This window comes from Papio anubis, chromosome 13 (genome assembly GCF_008728515.1).
Source record: "Papio anubis isolate 15944 chromosome 13, Panubis1.0, whole genome shotgun sequence".
Classification (NCBI taxonomy): Eukaryota; Metazoa; Chordata; class Mammalia; order Primates; family Cercopithecidae; genus Papio; species Papio anubis.
In genome coordinates this window covers 1,335,722-1,356,421 of record NC_044988.1, presented here as the reverse complement: position 1 = coordinate 1,356,421, position 20,700 = coordinate 1,335,722, and the positions used below count along the sequence as shown (strand labels likewise).

Here is a 20,700-nt window from a genome sequence, read left to right as displayed (position 1 = left end):
TGTAGTCCCAGCTACTCGGGAGGCTGAGGCAGGAGAATGGCGTGAACCTGGGAGGCAGAGCTTGCAGTGAGCTGAGATCACGCCACTGCACTCCAGCCTGGGTGACGGCGAGATTGCATCTCAAAAAAAAAAAAAAAGCAATAAAGGAAAATTCCTTAACTTATTAAGTTAAGGAATAAAGACACTCTTTATTAAAGAGTATCTATTCGAAACCTGCAACAAGCATGATAGTTAATGATGAAATGTTAGATGAAATGTTAGAAATGATGAAATGTTAATGACAATAGATTAAAACCATAAACACAATGATGTCTGTTATCACTACTTCTACTCATCATTGATCTTAACCATTTCAATAATAAAAGATACTATATGTAAATTATAGATATTGAGAAGGAAGACTCAAAACCGCTACTATTCACAAACAATATTATTATTCACACAAAAAGCAAGAGAATATGCAAATAAATCTTTAGAATAAGAGAATTCAACATAGTTTGAGGATACAAGTGCAATTTATAAAAATCAACTATTTCTGTAGCTACACAAGTTAGAAAGTATAATTTTTAAAATGTATTTTTACAGTAGCAACCAATAATATATAAGAATAGCTAATAATTATCTAAAAATGTGTGCAAGTTGCTTATAGAGACAATAATAAAACCATATTGTAAACTTACATGGAAGGAGAGATATACCATGTTCATGGTATAAAAAATAATAAAGATGTCAGTTTTTCCAAAATCATTCATAGTGCAATTCCTTGCCAAATTACTGGCAGGTTTTTTACCCTGGACCTTGACAAGAGGATTGTAAAATTTATATGCAAGTGTGAAGTGCCAAGAATGATCAAGGCAATTTTGATAAAACATCAAAAAGGAAAAGAGGAATAAATGGTGATGGAACTTTTTTTTCACAGAGGAGAGAAATAGGGTTGAACTTCTTATCCTATACACAAAGTTAAATTCAAAGTAAATTAAAAGCAAAATGTAAAATGCAAAACTTTTAGAAAACTTTAAAATTAGAAAAAATGTAAAAACCAATCCAACAAGTTATTTTTACACATTCAAATTTTCCAGTCATCCCCACACAGCTGTCAAGTATCAAATGAGTGGTAAAGTACTAGAATGATAAAAGAAGTGGTATAGTTATGCCACTTGTAGGACTATTTATAAAGCAGCTGCCTTCCTAGACATGCTTTTATCCTAACTCTTTAAATGAATAGGATTGTATTATATTGTTTACATGTCAAAATTTGCATGTCAATGATGCATATATGGTTATGTTCAGAGCATTCCTTTTGGCATTCTTTTGTTTTTTAATGTCAGATTTTAATTTAATGACAAATGCAAAAAATATAAACATGAAACATTTATGAGATTTATGTTATATATGATTAACTTATTATAAAAATAATCGGCATAAAACACTAGCATGTCCATATAAGAACATGCTACTCGCCTTTGTTAGCTTTAAATAAACAAAGGTAGGATGTTTAAAATGTAAACGTAAATCAATAGATTAACATTGCTTTAATAAATACAACAAATGCAGACTTAATTACAATAAAATTTAAAATGCTAAAACTAATTCTTGAAAGTAAATTACGAATTGAATAAGATTTCACATAAAATATTGACAAATAATACTTGGACTTAATCCTTATTATCCTTCCCTCATACATATCCAAAAATGGTGTAGCATAGAGAGCTGGCTGATACAAGTTCCACAGAAAGACTTTTTCCCATCTAGAAAAATACAAAAATGTATTTTTCCAATGAATAAGCTCCAAAAATCAATTACATATTCATAATAGAATCTTACCTCATCCACCCCGTAAAGATTCTAAAGTAATATGAATTACATTTGAAGGACATCAAGATAATCCCCCCCCCCCAAAATGTAGATTTATAATATTGTGTAAATCTGCATGGAAACATTACATATTTGAATCATATGTAAAATCACAGGGTGAAAAATTTTTTCTATTCTTACCATGGACTTCCCTAGTGGTCTTCAGATTACATGACCTATAGGATCCATTTCAAGTCTAAAATTCTATGTGATTTCTGCTGAAGATCACTTTTCTCTCTGTTATTTTAGAATGCATCACCTCATCTTTGGCAACTTTCCTTGAATTGAATTCTGATTGCTTAAATTCTTCAAGCAAGGCAGACTTTTTCAAAAGAGAAGCTATATAGACATGGTTTAAATTTTTTAAGTTCAAATTTTAAACCATGTCTATATACTTTGTAAAGATTATTACCAAAGTTTTACTTTTCAAAAATGTTCCCAAAGTAATTGACAGCTTAGGTACCACGAAACAAGGGTAAAGAGAATTCTATGGCCATTACAAGATATGCAGACTTGAATAGTTGATTCTGAATGCAAATATAATATTATACTTCATTTATAAGGATCATTTTTATCACATTGCCCTAAATTAGAATGCAATGGCATGATCTGGGAATTGACAGTGTTTGGTTAAAAAGAAATTAACTTGAGGAATTCAGGGAAACATAAAAAGCATGTAAAAGGTAAGTGAGTTTATTTTTAAACTGGATACTATTTTTTTTTAATATAAAGCAACTCTTTCAGGGGAACTGCTCCCTCCAATTTATGCATAGATTATTTGACAGACTGGTTGAAATATCCCACACCACTTTTGCACAGTGGAAATGCAAAACCCAAAGAATTCATATTTTCAAGATTGTTAACACCTTCTCAAATTTCTATAATTCATTCAATTTCTGTAGAAAAACATGAACTTTATTTTTCTTACTATTAATTATTTATATAGCTCAGTTTCACAAATAGGTTCTCAATATCTAAACGCCTGCAATAATTTCACTGTTGAAACCATTTTCTTAAATTTTTTATACATTTCCTAGTGTTGTCACAATAAGGCCTCGTATGACTGTGAATTGTCCTTGGGCTTTTTATATTCACAACCAGAAGAGGATCTCTTTTCTTTTTCTATCAACTTTTTTAATACTTTTTTTTTTTTTTTTTTTTTTTTGAGATGGAGTCTTGCTCTGTCTGAAGTGCAATTGCACGGGGGCGATCTTGGCTCATTGCAGCTTCCACCTCCTGGGTTCAAGCGATTCTCCTGCCTCAGCCTCCCGAGTAGCTGGGACTGCAGGTGCCCGCTAGCACGCCCAGCTAATTTTTTGTTATTTTTAGTAGAGACGGGGTTTCACCGTGTTAGCCAGGATGGTCTCGATCTCCTGACCTCGTGATCCACCCGTGTCGGCCTCCCAAAGTGCTGGGATTACAGGCGTGAGCCACCACACTGGCCCTATTACTTTTCTTAAAGAAAGATTATGTCAGTTCCTAAGTCTGTGGCACCCTGAAAATTTACATGCCTGTTAAAGGTGGACATTTGTACTGTATTTTTAGATGATAGTTAAGAAAAGCAGATGATGGGGGGAGTTCACACATGGTTGAATATCATTAGAAAATAATAAATCCACTAAGCAAAATAAGCCTAAGACCATAACAAAGATGAATTAAATGAAGAAAGTCCCCATTCTGTCTTCCACTTTTGTTTGTGTTTTAACTTAGCATTCATTGATAAAAGAGGATATTCCTGAAGGAAAAAAGTTAAAATTACCACTCTTTTCTGCTTTTAAGTATTTTACTTATTATATAGTGGTACATATCACTAGTCTAAAGGAGTAAAGTACAAATTTGTTGTCTATATTATTCCTTCAAAAACGTGGTTTTTCCAAGTTGGTCACAGTTTAGTAGGGAAGAAAGGGTTGTAAATCAAGTACAAGTACAGAGTGATACTATACTGTATAAATACATACTGACGTGTTTTTGACCAAGACTAGTATCTTTCAGATTTCAGATATGAGTGTATAAGCCAATGGTAATTTGCATGGTTCTTTTCCTAACTATGTATTTTTAAAGATTTATTATAACCTGTAGACCATCTACTGAAACTAACTCAGTTTAGTGTTAAATTCTATTAAATGTCTTATTTGTCTGCTGTAAAAAATCCCTAGTTATTGAGACAAATTACAAAAGAAATAATATATTTTAGAAAATCTTAGAAAAGTTGCCAGTCACCTGGGTGACTATTCAGTTATTCATTCATTCAACAAATATTTATTTAGTACATCTACCATATACTAAGAGCACTGCTAGGCACTGAAGATACAGCTATGAAACAGAAAAACATAGTTCCTACCCTCATAAAACCCAAAGTCAAATCAATGCATCCAAAAATTTTGGCTAAAACATGGAGAGTACACAAATTCTTACGTAGTTAAATAATACAGCTATTATTGGAATCATTTTCATACTTAGACACATTATATAGTAAAATTTAAGAATATCAAAGGCAAATTTCTAAAAGCTTTCAGAAAGAAACAGATCACTTACAAATGAACAGGTAACATATTCATATTAGACACTTCAAAAACTTCTGCAAAAAGACAACTGAGTTGGTCGGGTGCAGTGGCTCATTCCTGTAATCCCACCACTTTGGGAGGATGAGGTGGGTGGATCACGAATTCAGGAATTCGAGACCAGCCTGGCCAACATGGTGAAAGCCCACCTCTACTAAATTTACAAAAATTAGCTGGGCATGGTTGCATGCACCTGTAATCCCAGCACTTTGGGAGGCCGAGGTGGGCAGATCACGAAGTCAGGAGTTAGAGACCAGCCTGGCCAGCATGGTGAAAGCCCACCTCTACTAAATATACAAAAATTAGCTCAGCATGGTGGCACGTGCCTGTAATCCCAGCACTTTGGGAGGTTGAGGTGGGCAGATCACGAAGTCAGGAGTTCAAGACCAGTGGTAAAAGCCCACCTCTACTAAATATGCAAAAATTAGCTGGGCATGGTGGCACGTGCCTGTAATCCCAGCTACTCCGGAGGCTGAGGCAGGAGAATCGTTTGACCCTGGGAGGCGGAAGTTGCAGTGAGCTGAGATTGTGCCACTGCACTCCAGCCTGGGTGACAGAGCGAGACTCTGTCTCACAAAACAAAACAAAACACTGAGTTACAGTTTTTTGGGGTTTTTTTTGAGATGGAGTCTCACTCTGTCACCAGGCTAGAGTGCAGTGGTGCAATCGGTTCACTGCAATCTCCGCCTCCCAGGGTCAAGCTATTCTCCTGCCTCAGCCTCCCAAGTAGCTGGGACTACAGGTGTGCACCACCAATCACAGCTAATTTTTGTGTTTTTTGTAGAAATGGGGTTTCACTATGTTGGCCAGGATGGTCTTGATCTCTTGACCTCGTGATCCGCCTGCCTTGGCCTCCCAAAGTGCTGGGATTACAGGCGTTAGCTACCATGCCCAGCCTGAGTTATACTTTTTTAGTATTGCAGAAAAAAATCTTTGAAGCTAGAATCTTGCACTCATCTAGATTGGCATTTAAATATGAAAAGCGCAATGGAAATAATCTCAGCCATATAAAACCTCAGAAAGGTTGCAACAAAAAGACCCTCTTGAAAATCGTGGCTACAATAATAGTAGGAGACTTTAATACCATACTCTCAATGGTGAGTATTACAAGTAGAGAGAAAATTAATAAATAAATAAATAACACAAGCAACACTGTAGACAATTAGACTAACAGACATATAGAGAATACTATGCCCAACAACAGCAGAATATATATATTTTCTCAACTGCACAGGGAACATTCTCCAGGGTAGACCATGTGTTAGGTCACAAAACAAGCCTGAACAAATTTAAAAATATTGAAATCATACTGTGTATCTTTCCCAATCAAAATGGAATGAAACTAGAAATCAACAGCAGAAGAAAAAAATTCACAAGTATGTGAAAAGTAAACAACACACTCTTAAACAACTAAAGGGTCAAAGAATAAATCACAAGGGAAATTAGAAAATATCTTGAGACAAATGAAAATAAAAACAACATACTAAAACTTACAGGATGCAGTGAATGTAGTGTGAAGAAGGAAAGTTATAACTGTAAATGCTTATATTAAAAAAGAAGAAAGGTCTCAAATCAGTGCTCTAACTTTCTACCTTATGGAACTAGAAAAACAAGTACAAACTAAACCCAAGCCTAGCAAAGAGGGGGAAAAAAACAAAACAAAGATTAGAATAGAGATGGAGAATAGAAAAATAATATAGAAATCAACAAAACTGAGAGTTGGTTATTTTAAAAGCTCAAGAAATTTGACAAACTTTTAGCTAGATTGGCTAAAAAAAGAGAGATGACTCAAGTGATTGAAATAAAAATAAAAAATGCTGATTTTATAGAAATAAAAAGAATTATGACAGTATCATGAATAATTGTACACCAACAAATTAGATAACCTAGATGAAACTGACAAATTCCTAGAAACACACAACCTAACAAAACTAAATTATAAAGAAATATAAAAATCTGAGTAGACCTTTTTAATGAGTAAGGCAATTGAATTAATAATCAAAAACCTTCTAACAAAGAAAAGCCTTGGAGCAGGTGTCTTTACTGGTGAATTCTACCAAACATTCAAAGAAAGATTAATGCCAATCCTTCTCAAACTCTTCCAAAAAAAATGAAGAAGAGTGAGCTGTTCTTATCTAAGTCTGTAAGTCCAGCATTACGTGATATCAAAGCCAGAGAAACATGCTACCAGAAAAGAAAACTAAATATGGCTTAAGATTATTGAGGCAAAATACCCATCAAAATACTAGCAAGCCCAATTCAACAGTATATTAAAAGGATTACACACCATGACCAGGTGGGATTTATTACTGGAATACAAGGATGGTTCAATACACAAAAATCAATCAGTGTAATGCACCACATTAACAAGTAAAGGAAATAAAAACACACAATCATCTCAACTGTTACAGAGAAAGCATTTGACATAGTTCAATACCCTGTCATGATTTAAAAACAAACAAACAAACTAGGACTGGAAGGAAATTACCACAACGTAATAAAAGCCATGTATGAACAACACACAGCTCAAACATCATACTCAATGGTGAAAGACTGAAAGCTTTTCCACTAAGATCGGGAATAAGGCAAGGATGCTGTTTTGCCACTTCTATTTAACATAGTACTAGAATTCGTAGTCAGTGCAGTTAGGTAAGAAAGAAAAATTAAAGGCATCGCAATTGGAAAAGAAGGAGTAACATTGTCTCTGTTCACAGATGATATCATTTTATATGTAGGAAACCCTAGAGATTCTACACAAACAAATCTGTTAGAGCTAATAAACTAATTTGGGAAAGTTGCAAAATCACAAAATTGACATGCAAAAATCATTGCTTTTCTATACATTAGCAATGAATAATCCAAAAAGGAAATTAAGAAAATATTTCAACTTACAATAGCATCTCCTTCAGCCACAAACAATAACAACAAAAACCACTTAAGAATTAATACAACTAAGGAGGTGAAAGAAAGACTTGTACACTAAAAACTACAAAATATTGCTGAAAAATATTAAAGAAGACACAAATAAATGGCAAACAAAACCTGTGTTCATGAATTGGAAGACTTGATATTGTTAAGATGTCACTGCTACCCAAAGCATTCTACAGATTCAGTGCAATCCCTGTTGATATTCCAATGCTTTTTTGTAGAAATAAAAAATCCATTCTAAAATTCATACAGAATATCAAGAGACTGCACATGCCAACTCAATCTTGTAAGATAACAAAGTTGAAAGTCATACACTTTCTTCTTACAAAGCTACAGTAATCAAAATAGTGTGATACTGAAAGACAGAAAGACAGACATAGAGCAATGTTGTTGCTATTGTGAATAATAGCAACATTATCACAATAGCCAAAAGTGGAAGCAACTCAACTATCCATTGATAGATGAATGCAGAAACAAAATATGGTATATACATCCAATGAAATATTATTCAGCCTTTAAAAAGAATGAAATTCTGATACATACTACAACATGGATGAAACTTTAAGACATTATGTTAAGTGAAATAAGCCCCAGTCAAAAAGGACAACTTAGAGATAACTTGCTAGATGAATAAATTAGAATATAAAACTCAAAGCAGCAGAAATCATTTTTGTTTATTTGGAAGAACACAAGATGAACTACGAAGAGGAAGAAGAAGCCACATAGTAAAAGGAAGTATAAAATGAAAAAATAAATCCTGATATAGCAGTAATTATAGTAAATGGCACTCATATTGGATTATAAAACAAAGTGCTAAGTATGAGAATAAGACATTCTTACACTTTACAACAAAAAGACATAGAAAGGTAGAAATTAAAAGCACTAAAAACATATACAAAAGAAATATAAACAATAAAAAAGGCCAGAGTACCAATCTTGATCTTAAATCTATCAAAAGACTTCAGGCCAAAATTATCTTCTAAAGGCAAAGAGCAGTATTATACATAGATATTATAACAGGTCAGGAAGGTGAAACAAATCAGGAAGTTCAGCAAAGTTGCTGTATACAAGATCAGTTTTAAAAAGTCAGTAACATTTCTCTGCAGCAGTAAAGACCATCTAGAAAACATAATTAGGAAATAAGCTGCTATACACAGCAATAAAAACAACTATAACAAGTCAGTAAACTTTTGAAAGAATGTGAAAGACCTCCATGGTTAAAGTTTTAAAAACCTATTACAAGACGTGAAGTTCTAAATAAATGGAGAAATAGTTTATCTTTACAGATAAGGTCATCTAACATTCTAAAAGCATCCACGCCCCCAACCGACAAATGATGCATCAGTCTACAGCATGCCAATTGAAATTGTAGCCAGATGTTTTTAAGGACTTTACCTATTTTAAAATGTATATAGAAGAATGAAGATCCACAAATAGTTAAATCAGTTTTGAAAAATAAGACTAAAGGGCAGGAATTTGTTCTACCACACTCAAGATTAAAACAAAGCTATAGTAATTTTTTAAAAAACACAAACAATAGTATAGTACTGGTGTAAAAACGTAAATGAAGAAATGGAACAGAACGGAGATCTCAGATGGAAGTCTTAGATACCATAAACATGATACCACAAATCCTTGGGGAAAGAAAAAACCTGTTTATAATAATGGGAAAGTAAGTTTACCATATTGAGGAAAAACAGATTTATATCTCATACTGTATACATATATATATGCATATAGAGGGGTGTGTGTTTATATGTGTGTGAAAATATATATGTATATATGTGTATACATACTAAACATCTAAATATGAATGGCAAAACTATAAAGCTACAGAAGAAACTATAGGTTAACTTTATGGCCCTGGTATGGGAAAAAACTCTTAAGCAAGATACCAAAAGCAGAAACAAAACGTAAGGAATTGTTAATTTGACTTCATCAGAATTGTTCAATGAAGGACCCCACAGCCAAACTGAAACCAATGTGCTAAGTAGTATTTAAACTGATAAGAACAGATACCACACTTGATCTTAGCCAAAAGGCCGAGAAGCTATGTGCTAACTGGTATTTAGGATGTACAAGAAAACATATGCAAATCATTCAATAATAAAGAGGAAAACTAATTGAAAAATAGACAAAGAATATATATAGGCAATTTGCAGAAGCAGAAACCTAAATGGCTAAAGGATATATGAAGAATGCTCAAATGTATTGAAAATCAGATAAGAGTGATTTAAACAAATTCAAAAACTACAACTAGATATCCATGAGATAAACAAGCATTAGAAAATCAGATAAGGCCAAGTATTTGCAAGGATGTGGGAAAACAATAACCTATGTGAACTACTAGTGAGAGTAGACTGGTACAGCTCGTCAAATTCAGTACTTAGTCAATTTCAACATGCATACACCTTATTAACCAGCCAACCCTTACCTGGGTATATATATTGTAAAGAAGTTTTCACACATAGGAGTCATGTATTATGTAGTCATTGAAGTGCTGTTTGTGGTGTTTCCAGTGATGAGGGGAAATCGTGGTGTTTGCTCCTGGAGGAAGGGGTGAGTGAAATGTGCAGACTGCATAATACTGAGTATTTTTTGGCAGCTTGAAGTAACAAACCAAGTGTCAACAGAGCAATATGAATAGATCTTTAAAACAGCGCTTTGGGAGGCCGAGGCGGGTGGATCACCTGAGGTCAGGAGTTTGAGACCAGCCTGGCCAACATGGTGAAACTCCATCTCTACTAAAAATACGAAAATTAGCCAGGCGTGGTGGTGGGTGCCTATAATCCCAGCTACTCGGGAGGTTGAGGCAGGAAAATCGCTTGAACCCGGGAGGCGGAGGTTGCAGTGAGCCAAGATCACGCCATTGCACTCCAGCCTGGGCGACAAGAGCAAAACCCTGTCTCAATAAAACAAAACAAAACAAAACAAACAAACAAAAACCCACGGCACTGAGTAAAAAAATAAGAAGTAGAACAAGGTCTAATAAGATACAGTGGACTATATTATTATATTTTGCAAGAGTGTGTATACACGTATGTTAGACTTCAAACTCGTTAGAGCGGTTGCCTCTGGAAAGGGGGGAATGGGAGAGGGAATGGTAACAGAGAATGAGATGAAAAAGGAATCAATATCTAAATTAAGTATTTTGCTTCAACTGTAATGATTGGGTGATGCGAACTGAGGCATATGATTAGTTCAACTCTCTGGCACTGAGGTCAATTGAAAACATTGATAAGATATAATATCTGTATTTGATGAATGTGCAGTGTAAATGAGGAAGATGACACAAGATTTACTTTATAGTAAAAACATGCTGAGTAATATAAGTCAAGTAAATGTAGGTGTGATCAGAGATTAGTGTAATCAGAAAGAAGGCATTCTGGAAGAAAGAAGCTTTTAGCTGGCATTTTATCTAACTGACACATCTAAATATAAAATATTATTCTACACAAAGTTAACTTTGAGAAAAGTTAGAAAATGGAAAAAGTTCCTGTCAAGTGTGAAAAACCAGTGATTAAGTTTTGCTGGAGTATTTGCTGCCTGAAGGGGATTCGTGAGAGAAAAGGCTCCTGGAAGATTTTAAAGGTGAGGCCAGAGAGTTCAATTCTTCCAAGGCAGTAGAGATCCACTGAAGACTTTATAGCAGGAGAGTGACGTCCCAAGGACACAGGGGTCATTGCTGATGCTCCCAAAGTACCTGCTGATCTGAGCTGCCAGGGCCATTCGATTAGTAGCAATGACTTCAGGGCCTCATCTAGAGTTCTCACGTTTCCTTGTACTTCCATTTGACTGAAGAACAAAGGACTTAGAAAATTGGAGTCCTAAGAAACAGTGAAAATAAGTCTGGGAAAATCCCTGGAGCCTAAAATTAAGCTCTCCGTGTTCTTGGTTTCTTGTTGTTCTCTAGCAACTTCGTTAAGTTTCTGTTCCTCTTTCCACTCCAACATATTGCAGCCCTTTGATGCCTTTAGATTTGCAAGTTCAACACCTTTTTTGGACTTTTTTGGTATGAAGACCCAGTTTTGAGCTAGGCTGACATTGGACAAGCCGGAAGGCCAGCAGCTACTGCGTCAGGTCAGTGCAGGGAAGTCGGTAGTAAAGACCTGAGCCAGAGCCTTGGGTGCCAGGGCTGGGAAGAAGGTTGGTCTGGCAATCTCAGAATGGCATGGTATTGATAGGTGAGAGCAAACACTCATGATCACGGGGTCTAGCTTGAAGTAGCCAGGTTGTCGTGACCTTCAGACTTAGTCTCATTGTTTTTTAAACTTAGTTCGAAAATTTAGAAAGCAACAGAATGAAAAAAGTTCCACTTAGTTATCTTGCCTTCCCTTGTCACTCAGGTGAGAGTGTGAATGCAACTGGACTATCTTTTTCTCCTTGCCCAGTTCCTACACGCAAAACATTCCTTTACCAGGAACAGCCCTTACGTCTTTGATGTCGGTTGTTTAATTCTCTGGAAACTGACCTCTCTTTCTCCGTATCCTTCTTGCCTAACTTGTAGATTTCCTGGAGTTTGTCTCTCCCTGCAGCTGAAATTCTGGCAGCCAATAGGGGACTCAGCCTCACTCCAGTCCCCAGAATCAAACCAGGTATTAATAGGAGGGATTAAGTTGCTGTGACTCAACACTTAGGTACTCTGGCAGCAAAGATGCTTGATGTTGTCCAGCCCTGATCTTGGGCCCCAGTTTTAACAACAGGCATCTATCTTGCTCCTAATCTGCTCTTTACACAGCTGCAAAAGCCCCTGCCTTGGCAACATTCCTGGTGGTAACAAGATCCCTCTGGGGAATGGCTCAGCCTTGGTCTTCCACTCCTCCTCCCCCCATCACTTCTGCTGCCCCTCATATACTGAAGCCTTGCCCTTGAACACTGTCTTCATGATAGTTACACGTTGTACTCTGTATGGTGATTGGGCCACAGACAATTAGTAAGGACATGAACTATGTTCATCATTCCTCGGGGGAAGAGGGAGGGCAGGGGGTCCATTAAAAGGGTGTCATTCATTGCTGATGTCCCAGAAACTGCAAACTACCAATTTGAGTTTAGGAAACACCTATTATTCTACCTTGATTGTATCTAAAAATGGGGTGAGAAGGAAAGTGGTTTAGTGAACTCCACCCTCAGGAATAAATGCAGAGGGCAACACCTCAGCGAAGTGTAGTGGTCTGCAAGGTATATTTCAGACATCTGCCATTCCCTGTCCTAGGAATGTACCTCCACCCTGCCCTTGGAACAGGAAAGCAGTCCTTGTATTCAAGCCAAATTGATGTTAGGAGCTCCACACATGATCTCATCAGTTTTAGGATGGTGGGCAACAACACTGCCACTGCCTTTCAGGGAACAAACACCAGACCTAGAACACCGATGACTGACTATTCAGGAAAGGTATGGAAGAGTGGGCACAAGGTGGGACCCTGACTATTCAGGAAAGGTATGGAAGAGTGGGCACAAGGTGGGGCAGCTGAAGACTGTTATTCAGGAAGGGATGTGGAAAGGGTGGGCACAAGGTGGGGCTGACTATTCAGGAAAGGTATGGAAGAGTGGGCACAAAGGTGGGACCCGGTGGGAAAGGTATGGAAGAGTGGGCACAAGGTGGGACGCTGACTATTCAGGAAAGGTATGGAAGAGTGGGCACAAGGTGGGACGCTGACTATTCAGGAAAGGTATGGAAGAGTGGGCACAAGGTGGGACCCTGACTATTTGCTGGAGTCACCACCAGCTGGGACCCAGTTCTGCTGACTGTTGTAGTCCTGTTGTAACAAGTGCTTTCATGTTTGCTACAATAAATAAGTATCAATGTGTTTAACCAGTAATGATAACCGCTTTGCTTTTTGGCAAATCCTAAAGAGATAAAACTAATTCATATAATTGAGCGGGGAGAGAAAAAGTCACACACACAAGTCTCATCCTCCTAGATCCATTTACCATCTTAAAAGGGACAAGGAACAGATAACCTGATAATTGTGGAAGGATTCTATAACCTTACTCACTTCTACCAGATTGGCTATTGTCCTGTTGGCTTCATTATCCTATTGGCTTCATTATCCTATTGGCTTCATTATCCTATCTCTTTTCAGAGATCTGGAATCAGATCCTTAAATTTTTTAGGTTTCTGCGCTTATCTACAGATGTAGAAGAAATTGCAAAATGAGGGAGATTATGCAGTGATATGAAACAAAATCTGAAGAGATAGAAAGGATGGTTGAGTTGCTGGAGAGGAACGAAAGCTGAGTTCCTGGGGCCTGCTTTGAAGATGAAAGGAAGGCACCAGGAGATAAACTGGCCCAGAGATAGGTCTTGTGGGGCTTTGCAGTTAAAAAACCTGCAGATGGTTTTTGGATGGGATCAAATATCAGAAAGGCAGATAAGCCACAAACCCAAATTAGGTTCCAGTTAAGTTATTTTCTCAGATACAATACTCAATACAATCCTTGACATTTTGTTTCACATGCAACCTTTTTCCTATCATTCTTTCAATAAACATTTACTAAATGTCTATTCTGCAGCAGGCACAGCTGCAGGTAAATTAGCCAGAAATCAATTGATTGAAAACCAGTCCTCTATAAGTCAACTTAGCAAAGCATCAATTTGCCTAAAAACAATTTGCTAAATTTACCCAATTTATCACAAGTATATTTTTAAGGACTATTCTTCTTGAATATTCTTCTTAAATGTCGTATTCATGGGAATATTTTTAGGACTATTCAAGTTGTAGCAAGTGAGGACATAGGTGGTCTAGTGTTTTTCAGACATTTTTCCTAGTCTAGTTTATTTTTTACTAAGTATCGGTTAAGGGTTTGTCTCTAGGTTTGTTGTATTTGCTGTTCCTTCAGTCTGGACTGCCCTTCCCCAGATATTTTCATGTTTACTTTCCAAATTGCCTGTCATTTTGTCAGACATGTCACTGGATCCAGCTAAAAGGTGAATTTTGAAAACACTAAAAGGTTTCCCTAAAGCAAATATTGTACAGAAATAGTCAAATCAGTCACAAATAAAAATTCAGCTTTCATTTTATCTTAAGAAAAATTTAAAGGACCAACTTATCAATGGTAATCAATTTGTAATTAGTTTAATTTACAATCACTCTGAAACCCTCAAACATCACTTTTTCAGATATTTATAGCTTGGATTAATTAAAAATTTCACACTTGTCTAGAGACTATTCTACTTCATGTTACTCACTGCACATTCTAGAATTAGCGTACAGATTTCCCTCATACTTAGTTGATACACTAAAGAATTTAGTTATTTTTATAAATTGCATGAATTTCTAGGTTTTTCTAAAATACCTTATTACCCTAGAAGTAGATAACCAGCTGTTTAAAGTTTCAGACTTTAACTGCCTTTCAGTACAAAAAATATATATTTAATTAAAAATCTCCAAAGAGATAATCCTAAGGAAAAAAAGACAGCATATTGGCAGGAAAAGAGTAATTTTGAGTGTAGTACACCACATTCTAAATGAAAAATTTTGGATGACTTACAAGAATCCAGAGAGATTGAATCTGAATGGTGTGATTCAGCTGGTAAATATGTGCTATGCATTTACTAAGAAGTCATAAAGTACAGAAGAGAGGTCTCACTTAGAGGCACTTATATTTTATAAAATCAGAAAGACTTTAGTTTGTTGAATAAGGTCAAGTCTTATTTACATGCAAGGATATAAAAGCCAACATAAGTGGCTATAACTAGGATCAAATATTTAAGGTGCAACTAAAGGACTCAACTTTTATGAGAAATACACAGGAGATGAACCAGCTATAGGACACTATGAAGAAATAAACATATTTGAGACATGATACAAAACAACGGTCCTGGATGCTTTAAAAATTCAATGCCAAAGAAAAGAAGATGTGTTGGGGCATGAGGGTGCTACTGAGAACACTGTTGCATTAAAAGAGATTAAAAGAAATACAGAAACAAAATGTGATATATAAATCTGGATTTAAAACAAAACCCAGCCATTCAACACATTGCTTAAATATATATCTGAGGAACAAATGAGAAAATTTGTACATGATCTGGGTATAAGATAGTATTGTAATAATTGCTAATTTTCTTGGATGTGTTAATAGTATTGTGATCATGTAGTGGAATGCCCTATTTTTAGGAGATGACCCTGAAATATTTAGGGGAGAATATCATGAAGTCTGCTGCTTATTTTGAAATAGGTTAAGCAAACAACATACACACACAAGTGCACACATCCACTTATCTGGCAAAATGTTAACAATTGTTGAATCTAAATGGTAGGTGTCTAAGTGACATGAGTGTTCATTGTATTTTTCTTCTGAATTTTCTATATGTTAGAAAATGTTCATAATTAAACACTGGAAAAAATAAAAATTATTAAAGTTTTTGTAGTAAAAGACAGGTCCTTTTAGAATTTTGAAAAAAGGATCTTAAGGAATTATCTTCATTAAAGATACAGAGCTAAACTTAAGAATAAGACAACACTCTTCGTAAAGAATGCCATTCGCCTATACCCAAATAAAATGCCAGGCAAATAATGGTAATTATTCTTAAGACATAGGCAATTGGCCTTACAATACTGATTATCTGTGTCTCTAACTATCCTGCATCCTCTCAGAGTAAATAAGGATGTTAATAGCTTACAGCACTATACCTCTGTAAGCTCATAGAGGTCAGTATATTATAAATTATTGTCAATGTTATAGGCATCCAACCTTTACACAGATGTCAGAAAGGAGGCAGATGAAATTCTGACTTAGTATAAAATCTAACAATCTTTGTAAGCAGAATGGTTAAATAAATATTTTTCCATTTAGCTAACATAGCACATGAATCAGTTGAATTTACCTGAGTAAGTGTGGAGCTCACTGAGATTGTGTCTTGGCATTGCTGGAATATTGCAGTAAGTGCAAAATGCTTCCCAAAGGACGCTGCTTTTTCACAGCCCAGGCTGGAGAAACCAACTTAGTAGCAAATTGGTCTACCTGTTAAACAAGAAAATGAAACATGGAGCGGAGGAAATGTCTGTCAGTTATAGACCAGCGCTCCTGTAACAGCCAACCCCGGCTCAAGGTCCTAGATGATCCCAGTGGGCTTCAAAACCCACGGTGGGTGATGTGCAGAGGCCTCAGGGCAGTTAGGACGAGAAGACCTGGCATGCATGGCAGTGTAACAGGAAGGAATTTAGCTTTCTATTTACCTTCAACTGAATCCACCTTGCATGCAAAAGCCCACTTTTCAGTCAGCTGCATTCAGAGATGTGATGCTGGATAACAGCTTCTTAGAAGGAATGTTCTTATTTTTTTGAAAATCTGAAACACAAGAAAAGTATTATTCTTGGGCACCAAATAAAGACCTGGTAAAAATCCTTATTGCCACAGAAAGTCATCATCTTCTGACATTATGAGAGGTAGAACTTGGAGGCAGCATACACTCTGCAATAGTACATCAACATTCTGATCTCTTTGCAAGAAAGTTTCCCGTTATAGACTTGGCTAATTGTTATACTGTAGGTGAAGACCACCTGGAGGGAAATGTCTACACAGCAACTCATTTCTTCTACTAGAAGATGTCAAAAGTAGAAGCTGGTTAGTCATAGCGAGATTGCTGTCACCAGTGAACATGTCAACTGAGTCATACAGGGAATATCTAAAATGGACTTTTCAGAAATTGAAAACATTGCTTCTCTTGATTAGTAGTGCAGGAAGGAGAGAATAGCTATTCCTTGATTAATGGGCAAACACACCCTTTCCCAGAGACTCAGACAGTTGGAGAAACTCATGAATGAGTAAGTCAGAGAGGAAAAAAAACAGTGCTGATATAAACAAGAACCGTTTATTTTCTCCCTGTTTCCATGAAGAATGCCTTTTTGTTTGCAGATCCTCACTACTGTGGCAACCCAGAGAATAGAGGAAATTATGCCAATAACTAAAGCAAAACCTGAAGATTTCTTAAAAGTACCTAATTGTGGTTTTAAAAAATTCTCCATCTCGATTTGCTGGAAGTTGAGACCCAGGTCTTTTGCAAGACTGTGAGGTGAAAGAAATTTCCAACAGCCTTCCCTGGACCAAAGCATCCTCTCCAATTTCTGTCCCTTCCTGTCTTTTCACTTCTGGTCATGCCTCCTTGGTGTACATTCAGGCTCATGATTCTCGGATTCTCCACCAGAACATACCTCTTCCCTCAAGGGCGTGCTAAATAGCTTGATACTCTGGCCAGTAAACAATTTGAAACCCTCCATGTGTATTTCATGGCAAAGTGGCTTATGGACAATTGGAATTTCAGTTTAAAAAATAAAGCATATTTTTCAAGTGAATTCTGTTTTGTGATGTGGCTGTTGATTTCATTTTAAATCAGAGGTGGGAACCAGGCTGAAAGACAAGCCAAGGGAAAGACTGTGCCGTGCAGCAAAGTGCACAAAACTTCAGTGCATACGGCTTGGTGAATTTCTGGATGCGAATCCACCTGTGTAACCACCATCTGGAACAAAATGATGAACATTTAAAGCACCCCAGAAGATTCTATCATGCTTCCTCCTAACCCTAACCTCCTTCCGCCTAAAGGTAATCATGATCCTGATTTCTATCACCAGGGATTCATTTCACCTGTTCTTAAACTTTATGTGAATGGAACAATACAATATGTACTCTCTTGTGTCTTTTATGTGTGTGAGATACACTCATGTTGTTACATGCAGCTGTGGTTTGTTCTTTTTCATTGCTGTGGAGTATTCCATTATATGCAAATGCTTCCATTTCCATTCTGTTGCTTTGGTTGTTACAAAATATGTCATTTCATGGACATGTGCGCTTTAAAAAAATAGACTTTATAAGCCAGGCACCTGTAATTCTAATACTTTGGGAGGCCGAGGCAGGCAGAACTTGAGGTCAGGAGATTGAGACCATCCTGGCTAACCCGGTGAAACCCCGTCTCTACTAAAAATACAAAAAATTAGTTGGGCGTGGTAGTGGGCGCCTGTAGTCCCAGTTACTTGGGGGGCTGAGGCAGGAGAATGGCGTGAACCTGGAATGCAGAGGTTGCAGTGAGCCAAGATTGCACCACTGTACTCTAGCCTGGGCAACAGAGCAAGACTCTGTTTAAAAAAAAAAATAGACTTTATAGAGCAGTTATAGGTTCACAGCAAAATTAATCAGAAAGTACAGAGTTTCTATCAACTCCCTGGCTCCACAAACATACAGCCTCGGCCGCTATCAACATCTCCCTACAGAGTGCTACATTTGTTACGATCAATAAACCTTTATTGACACATTGTTTTCACCCAAAATGACCCCTTTCATTATGAAATACCCCTCCAAAATCCCTAACAACTCCCGTGCTCTGAACTCTTCTCTTTCTGAAGTTAATATCATTATTCCTGCTTTCTTTCTATTAGTGTTGGCACAGTATATCTTTCTCCATCCATTTACTTCTAATGTATGTGTCTTTATATTTAACATGGGTTTCTTGTAGAGAATGTATAGCTGGGTCTTGTTTTTTGATGTACCCTGACAAGCTGTCTTCTAGTTGATATATTTAACCATTGACATTTAAAGTAATTATTGATATAGTTGGATTAATATCTACCATATTTATTACAGTTTTCTATCAACTGCCTTTGTTTTTTGTTTTTATTTTTGAATTCCATTCCTTTTCTGCCTTTGGAGGTCATAATTGATAATTTTAGATTATTCCATTTTCTCTCCTTTCTTAAGATACTTTTTTTGTTGCTTTTTTAAGTAGTTGCCTTAGAGTTTGCAATATACATTTACAACTAATCTAAGTCACCTTTCAAATAACGCTATATCCCTTCATAGGTAGTGCAAGTACTTTACGACAAAAAAAATCTTATTCTTCCCTCCTGTCCCTTGTATCATTGTTGTCATTCATTTCACTTGTCCATAAGCACACACACACACGTTGTATTCATTTACGTATACGCAAGCACGCATAATCAAATGCATTGTTGCTGCTATTATTTTGAAGAAACTGTTCTCTGTTAGATCAATTAAGAATAAGAAAAATCAATGTTTAAAAGTTTCCTTCACTTAGTCCTTCTCCAATACTCTCCTTTATACAGATCCCAGTTTCTGACCTGTAGCGTAGTCCCTCTCTCCGAAGAACCTCCCGTAATATTTCTTGCGAGGCAAGTCTGTTGGCAGTAAATTCACTAATTTTTGTTTGTCTGAGAAAGTCTGTATTTCTTCTTCACTTGTGAAGAACAGTTTTGCAGAGTAGAGAGCTCTGTGTTGGTGGCTATTTTCTCTCAACACATCAGATATTTCACTCTGCTCTCTTCTTGCTCGCATAGTTTCTGAGGAGATTGTGACATAATTCTTATCCTTGTTCCTCTGTGGATAAGGTGTTTTTCTCCTCTGGCCTCTTTCACATTTTTTTCTTTATCTTTCATTTTCTGCAGTTTGAATACGATCTATCTAAGGTGTGGTTTTTTGGCATTAATCCTGCTCAGTGTCCTCTGAGTTTTCTGGATCTCTGCCTTGATATCTGACATTAATTTAGGGAAATGCTCAGTCATTATTGCTGCCACTATTTCTTCTGTTCCTTTCTCTCTTTCTTGTTTCCATTATGCTAATGTTACACAGAGTTCTTAGATATTCTGGGGTTTTGTTTGTTTTTTGTTTTTGTCCTTTTCCTATGACTTCTCAATTTTGGAAGTTTCTACTGACAAATCCTCAAGACGAGAAATTCTTTCGTCATCTATCCAGGATGATGGGCTCATGAGTCATGAGTCCATCAAAAGTATTCATTTCTGTTGCAGTGTTTCTGATTTGTAGTATTTTTATTCTTTCCTAGAACTCCTATCTTTCTGCTTACATTACACATCGATTCTTGCGTGTTACTGAGTTTTTTTCACTGGATCCCTTAACGTATTTATCACAGTTGTTTTGAATTTCCAGTCTGATAATTCTAACATTCCTGCCATACCTGAATTGATTTGGATGCTTACTCTGTCTCTTCAAAGTGTAATTCTTGCCTTTTAGTATGCCTTGTAATTTTCTGTTGAAAGCCAGACCCACCAAAGCTCCTGGATTCTCATGTGCATAGACCCTTAGGAGCCCAGCCAGGTCTCTTGACAGGTCTGAGTGTGGCCAGGTCTCATGGTGAGTACCGTCCCGTCACCAGTGGAGGCTCTGCTATGCTTAAGTATATCACAGGCACAATTAGAGAATTTCAAGTTTTAATTCTATGGAGTTTTATTGAACAGAAAATATCAGAGATAGGAATTGAATACTTTTTGTCATGGCTACAATTTTTTTTTCTAAAAGCCAGTGAGAATTTGCAGTTCACAAAGACCCTCAAGCCAAAATTTAATATTGAGTGACTGTCATCAGCTCCTGACATGGAGGGCTGGTTATTGTGA

The 20,700-nt window shown here is 36.5% G+C and overlaps 1 pseudogene; it reads right to left on the bottom strand.

Moving 5' to 3' along the window:
- Positions 1-9,187: 9,187 nt before the first annotated feature.
- Positions 9,188-9,397, bottom strand: LOC116270188 (annotated as a pseudogene).
- Positions 9,398-20,700: the final 11,303 nt, after the last annotated feature.